At 41.0% G+C, this 7,334-nt stretch overlaps 1 long non-coding RNA gene across 2 annotated transcripts; it reads right to left on the bottom strand.

Moving 5' to 3' along the window:
• Positions 1-368: 368 nt before the first annotated feature.
• Positions 369-3,374, bottom strand: LOC129031469 (uncharacterized). Of its 2 annotated transcripts, none has more exons than XR_008501049.1 (4): positions 3,335-3,374; positions 2,410-2,551; positions 1,140-1,279; positions 369-434 (listed from the first exon to the last, which is right to left on the bottom strand). It is a non-coding gene; the product is annotated as an uncharacterized LOC129031469 (long non-coding RNA). The 2 variants fall into 2 exon arrangements; XR_008501048.1 differs by having other exon boundaries at positions 1,140-1,275; positions 3,335-3,372.
• Positions 3,375-7,334: the final 3,960 nt, after the last annotated feature.

Genomic DNA, 7,334 nt, shown 5'->3' with positions numbered 1-7,334 from the left:
CATGTTTTTGCATGTGTCTCTATGTTTCAAAAGCCTATTTAAATAAATCTTTCATGGCCTTTTAGTCTTTAGAGGGAAGGTGAGGCTGTTTATATTACAGGAACATATTTTATTTGCCCACAGCAGCCAGAGCACAGCATGCTATTACTATAAATGGGGCATGATAGTGTTTTGTTATGAAACGTCTTTTGATGTAGGACAGCTACAGTCCAGTGACTTCCAAATATATTTCATCCTACTGTAAAAAATAAAATGACAGATCTTCTCATGGCCACGGGGTCTCTGCACACATTTCCAGGAACTTGAGGCCATTTACTAAATCCAAACAGAAAAACATTGTTTTAATGGTTATAGATGTGTCCACTCGCCTTTGAACAAGGCATGCCTCCTACTCCTAGCCTCTCATGTCTGAAGCCCAGCATGAATCAGTCAGTCTGAGTAAAAAAGGAGGAACATACCTGAATATCTTTTCGAGACATAACACCAATCCTCCAAGTTGTTCCACAGACCACCCTGACTATTCCTTACCCCACCATCCCAATTGAAAAAAACCCATTAATCTGGTAGTCTCTTTATTTCCCCTCTTTATTTCAGCTCAACTTTAGAACAAAATGCTTAGGGGGAAAATACCTTCATTTAAAAACAGCAATACTCTCAGTTTAGGAATTGAAGAAACTGAGATTATTGTTCCAAGTTCTTCCCTAGTCTCTGGTTCTTCCCTTGCAGTCCCTTTGTGCATATACATTTCACACAACTGTTCATGCAGGTCTGGAAGGGGGTCTTGCTGAAGATATTCATGGCAGTGGTGTTTGCAGTAGTAGCAGGAGTTAGAGTCAGGCAGCAAGCAACCCAACCACAGGGAGCGGACAAGTAAAATGTGGTAAAGATATGCTATGGACACCACGCAATGATTAGAAACATATCAGTTATCTATTGCTGTGTAACAAATTACTCCAAGTTTAACATCTTAAAACAACAAACATTTATTATATCATGGTCTCTATGGGCTAGGAGCCAGCATGGCTTAGCTGAGTCCTTTGGCTCAGGGTCTCTTACAATGCTGCAATCAAGTGTTGGCAAGAGCTATGGGCCCTCTCAAGTCTCTACTAGACTAGAATAGGATTTGCTTCCAAGCTCACCCACGAGGCTGTTGGCAGGATTCAATTCCTCACTGCTATTGGACTGAAGGCTTCAATTCCTTGCTGGCTGTTGGCTGGAAGCCTCTCTCCAGTCTTTGCTGTTAGGCTTTCTATAAGGTGGCTCTCACAATTTCAGCTGGCTTCCACCAGAGCCAGCAAGGGAGGGCACAAGAGAAGAAGACAAAGGCTTTTTATAACTTAGTCTCAAAAGTAACATACTGTCACTTTTTGCCACATTGTGTTCACTAAGAGCAAGTCACTAGGTATAGTCCACAATCAAGGTAAGGTGATTGTACAGGGACATGGGTACCAACAGGGCACCATCATTGGGAGCCACCTTAAGAGCTGCCTATCACAAGAAACAACAGGTCAAAGGACCATGCAGCATTAAACACAATACTTAACGGAAAAAGGCAAGAGTTAGGGTGAAGTCTGCAGCAGAATATAATTTGTTTAAATTAAAATACACAGGAACAATGTTATATGCTTTACAAAGATACAAACAAATTCAGAGTATAAAACAATCACATTGTAATGTTTGCCTGCTGGGCATGGAGAGCTGGTGGGGAAATGAAAATAAATAACCACATAAATCCAGAGAAGGGCCTTGTAGATACAGCATTAAATTGTGTACTATAAACTCAAGACCAAGTTCAACTCCTTGCACATGAGGTTCAAAAGAAAGGAAAAGTAAAGTAACAAAACACACACTCTGGGTCTCTCAAACACTCAAGTTCCCATGGAAGGGTCTTATCAAGATCGATGTCTGAGGGAGCTCCCCACCCAATGTCACACTGGATTAAAGTCATCTCAAAGTCTCAGAGATTCTTACCGAGTAAAAGTAGCATCTGTGTTACTGTGGCATACCTTGGGGTCTGTAAGACAGCTCTAAGAATTCAATGTACATAAGACATATCCACTTGGTGACCAAATGTCTCAGGACTAAAGGCTTTCCTGAATGTGGGACTTTCGATGCTAAAACTTGGATAATTTGGTCACCTTATCATCTGAGGAGTTTGTCTAAAAATGCAAATTGAAGCATCCTCACAAGTGATTCTGATTCAGTTTGCCTGAGCAGGACCAGTAATCTGCAGGTGAAGCAGAGCCAGAAGTCCTTCTAATATAGATGGTCCATGGACCACCCTTCTAGAATTCTCTGTTACAGAAGGACAGTTTTGAAAGCTACTTCTGGTAGCACCAAAGGTGACAGCCACTCTCAAGTCTGTAATCACAAATCTCATGCAGCCACCTGCTGCAGTATCACCATTACCTGTTGATAATCCCAGGGCTCTAGTTCACAGTTCAGTGATTCTAGTATTTCTCTTCCACAGAAGGCAGACCTCAAGATCCAGGAGGCAAAGTTCAGGAAGGGGTCAAGACAGGAGTTTGAGAAGCAAGATTTTCCTGACTGGCTGTTAGAAGAAACCACATCCCACGGCTGGATTAGCCATCTCCAGAAAAGTCTGGCGGAAGTTACCCACCCACACGACAATCTGAAGAATGTGCTTATAAGATTAAAGTGACCTCTAGGTCTTCAGGAAGCAGCTGCATCAAATGTAATCTCTGTAAAATATTTTTCATATTTAGAAAATATAAAAGGTTACACAAGTACATTAACATGATAAAATAATGATGAGATAATGGCAAGTGTCTCTCAAATCTAGCTGGAGGAAGAGGGGAGTCCTGATGCTGACGTCGAGGGGAGGGGATTTTGAGAAGCTGCAGATATATCAGGTAGACATATCACAATTAAAAGGGTGTGTCGAACCATAAAAGTTTGTAAAATATTCTTAGTAACCAATCAATAGTCCTTGTTCTATTTTTATATTCACAGAGTAATCTTTTGATCTCCCATTATTCTTTGTTCTCTAAATACAGATTGAGTAACTTCTATGTGAGAGGTACTGTGAGAAATATTTGTATTTTGGTCTTAATTTTTTGTTGGATTTTAGGTTTTATGAAGGTAGACTCTAACTAGCAGAAGACAAATGCAAATAAAGCAGTATTTTGATGGTTTCAAAGAAGTCAGCTGTAGTGATAAGAGCAATTACGGTTTTAGAGTCCTCCAGAAGCCAACCCGGAGACAAGAATCCAAGTAGTTTTGGGAAACGATCCCAGGAAATACATAAAAGAGAGTGGAGAGTAAGTTAGGGAAGGCAACAGAGCTGATAGAAGGTATCTACCAAGCCAATTACCATTGCGGGCAACTGATGTTACAGCCTGCTGGGGAAGTCTGGGAGACAATAAGAGATTCTATGCTGTCCACATTCTAGAATAGGTTTCAGAGTTATTCCTAACAAGGGGTATTCATCCACTGACTCTCCATTGGTCATTGTCTGAGTGTCGCTTCTTGGGAGACTGATTACGTCTCAGACACTTCTGCTTTGCCCTGTATGAGAGCTGAGCATGCTATCTTGACTACATAGAGTCACAAATGTTTTCTATAAACAGGTTGAGAATGTAGAGACAAATACCAAGGGGATGTGGGTGGGCTAGCAACAGCATCTGCCATACTAGCTTGCAGTTGCTGCATGCTTACAGGGTTCCACGGACTAGATTAAATGTATATTATCTCATTTAATATCTGATTAATATTCTTGATTTTCCAGATAAGGAAACAGATGTGAAATGAAAAGAGACTTGTATATGATCTCACAGTCAGCACTGTGGTGTGAGTGCTGGGATTTGAACCTTGACAGCTGAGTTTTAGAATCCAAGATTTTGGCCACTATACTCTACTGGCTCCTTGAAGAGTTTGTATCTAGGTAAGGCAATAGAAAGAGATTTTAAGATGTGGGTGTAAAAACCAGCTGTTTCATGAAATATGAACCAGATTTCAGTTTGGGATTCAGCACTGGTATAGAAGTGCAGATATGCAATGAAGTTCAAGATTATAAAGGGTCCTGTTTGGCTAAAATATAAATCATAGGTAGTGGAGGATATTGGGGAGGATTCCAAATGCCCAGTTAAGAAGCTCACACACAGTGGGCTTGACTCTAAGGAACTGTTGAGGCTTTTTGAGCAATGACATGATAGAAGATGGGCTTGAATAACATTAAAGAGTGTTAATAACATAAACCACGTTATTATAAAATAACATTCAACAGGAAGCCATGAATTGGTTGGATTGATCAAAAAAGAGGGAAAGATGAAAGAGCATGTGAGAATTCAAGAGTTTCAGGACACTTGTCTCAGAGACCCGGAGTTACTGTGGCATGATAGGACAGCTAAGAAGAGCTGCTTCCAGACCAGGTCATGGATATAGAGTGCTCAGGAACTCTAGTCCCAGATATCAGGGTCTTTAATGGAATACAATAGAGAAAAGGACCAGAGTGGCTAGCCTGGACTTAGGTATGGCTGGACTTTCTAGTGCCACTTCAGCTTATAGTCCTAAGATTTGCTACTCTAAAGAGAATTTAATCTGTTCGCCCAGCATTGATCAGACTCCAAATGAACTGGCGGAATTCCTTTTACTGAAAAAAAAAAAAAAAAAAAAAAGCCTGGACACCATGGATCATGCCTGTAATCCCAGCACTTTGGGAGGCCAAGGCAGGTGGATCACAAGGCCAGGAGTTCGAAACCAGCCTGGCCAACATGGTGAAACCCCATCTCTACTGAAGATATAAAAAATTAGTTGGGCGTTGTGCTGCATACCTGTAATCCCAGCTACTTGGGAGGCTGAGGCAGGAGAATCACTTGATCCCAGGAGGCAGAAGTTGTAGTGAGCCGAGATCACGCCATTGTACTCCAGTCTGGGTGACAGGGCGAGACTCCATCTCAAAAAAAAAAAAGTGAATGATAGTTTGATGACTCAATCAAAGGTGGCTTGACAGATACCTTTTTTTTTTCTTTGAGATGGAATCACGCTTTGTCACCAGGCTGGAGTGCAGTGGTGTAATCTCAGCTCACTGCAACATCTGACTCCCTGGTTCAAGCGATTCTCTGGCCTCAGCCTCCCGAGTAGCTGGGATTACAGGCACGTGCCACCATGCCCAGGTAATTTTTGTATTTTTAGTAGAGATGGAGTTTCACCACATTGGCCAGAATGGTCTTGATCTTCTGACCTTGTGCCTCCCAAAGTGCTGGGATTACAGGCATGAGCCACTGCACCCAGCCTCCTTTGCCTTCCCTAACTTACTCTCCACTCTCTTTTATGTAGAGCAATGCATTAGTGACATTCATATTGCTGATGAGCCTGAAATACTTACATTGATGGCTGGTTGGTGTATTGTTTTCCTGGAAAGAGGCACTTCTTTTTCTTCTTTTGCAAAGTGGTTCTTTCTATTCTGGAACCTTAAATGCACACCTAGTCCAAGATTCCATATTTACCTTCTCTCTGGACATTTAATCATAACGCTCAACTATGTCTTTTTGCTGATGACATTTCAGTATCTCCAGAATTCATCCTTTCCCTTGAACATAGTTTCCAACTGCTAGATTGATCAAAAAAGAGGGAAAGATGGAAAAGCAGGTAACAGGTATGGCAATAATTCAGGAGTTTGAGGACACTTGTCTCAGAGATCCAAGATGTCACTACCAGGATATTCCACTAATGCCTCAAACTCAACATGACCAAAAACAAGCCAGTCACATTCTTCCACAAACAAGTTTGTTTCTTTCTGACTTCCCAGTTGATTCATGACCCCATCATTCCTCAACTTGCTGATACTTGACCCTTGGAACAGCCTCTGACTGCCTCTTATCAACTGTCCACCCTAATTAATGCATGCCAAACCCTTGTTTATTCTACCACCACATCTCTTAAAGTTGGCCAGCCCCTTTGTCTTTATTCTAGTATAGTGTATTGTCAAGAGTGAAATTTACAACAAATCTAGTTTAAAGGTCTAGTGGGCTTTTATTTGTGATTCTAGCATAGGGCAACACCTCATTCTATAAAATAGAATAAATGTTCCAAGAAGCTGAGTAGAAAGGGTTGGCTTTATAGGCAGAAAAGGGCTGGAGAAAGCAGAAACAAAACAAAACTTGAATAGATGCTTTCAAATTACTTTCCTCATAGAGTTAAAGCAGAGGGAACTTCTCTATCATGCAGGCTTGGGTAAATTGAACCCCTTTTGATTGGTTGCTGTGAATTTCCTGTTTTTTTGGAAAACTCTCACATTTTAGAATTCAGTGGCACCTGAACATTGATTATGTGGCACTTAACATGAGTGACTCCATTCTGGTTTGGTCTGGTCTGCTGGAGCCTAGTGAAAGGGGCTAATCCAAAACAATGGCCTTCCATAAACCTTGTTTAATAATAGTATATAGTATAGTATGGTATAGTATAGTCTAGTTCAGGTTTTTATTGTCTGTTGCTTAGCTTTTTACTTGGAATATAACCACACTCCTTATACTGCCCTCCTCCAAATAAATGGCACCTCATCCTCCTCTGGGTCTGATATGGTTTGGATTTGTGTCCCCACCCAAATTGCATGTTGAATAATCCCCAGTGTTGGAGGAGGGACCTGGTGGGAGGTGATTGGATCATGGGGGCGAATTTCTCCCTTGCTGTTCTTGTGTAGTGAGTGAGTTCTCCCAAGATCTGGTTGTTTAAAAGTGTGTAGCACCTCCTTCTTCTTTCTGTCCTGCTCTGACCATGTGAAGATGTGCCAGCTTATTCTTTGCCTTCTCCCGTGATTGTAAGTTTCCTGAGGCCTCCCCAGTTATGCTTCCTGTATAGCCTATGGAATTGTGAACCAATAAAATCTTTTTTTAAATAAATTATCCAGTCTTAGATAGTTCTTTATAGCAATATGAGAATGGACTAACACAGCATCTCATAGTATTTTGCTATATATTGTTTCTATTTGTAGCTCTCTTATGATAGTAATAGCTAAAAGCAATACTAGGTGCCAGGCATTGTCCTACATGCTTTACATATATTATCTCTTTTAATCTTCACAGAAACATTTTGGGATAGTACAATTGTGAGCCACATTTTACACATGAGAAAACTGAGGCACAGAGAGGTTAAGTGGACTTTCCCAGGGCAGGAGCTGAATTTGAATCCAGGCCTCTGCATCTCCTAATAACAAAGTGCCACATTGAACCTCTTGTCTTCTTTTCCAGACTGTAAACTCCTGAAGATGAGGATTTCTCTATATAACCAAGTGACTCTTGCACAGTGCCTTACTAATTGTAGCGTGAATGAATGACAATTTTGCTTGATGGTAGAATTCAGGGAAATATCAAGCT

Source organism: Pongo pygmaeus, chromosome 11, assembly GCF_028885625.2.
Source record: "Pongo pygmaeus isolate AG05252 chromosome 11, NHGRI_mPonPyg2-v2.0_pri, whole genome shotgun sequence".
Taxonomy (NCBI): Eukaryota; Metazoa; Chordata; class Mammalia; order Primates; family Hominidae; genus Pongo; species Pongo pygmaeus.
The sequence above is the reverse complement of the archived record's forward strand: the minus strand, read 5'-3'. Positions and strand labels throughout refer to the sequence as shown.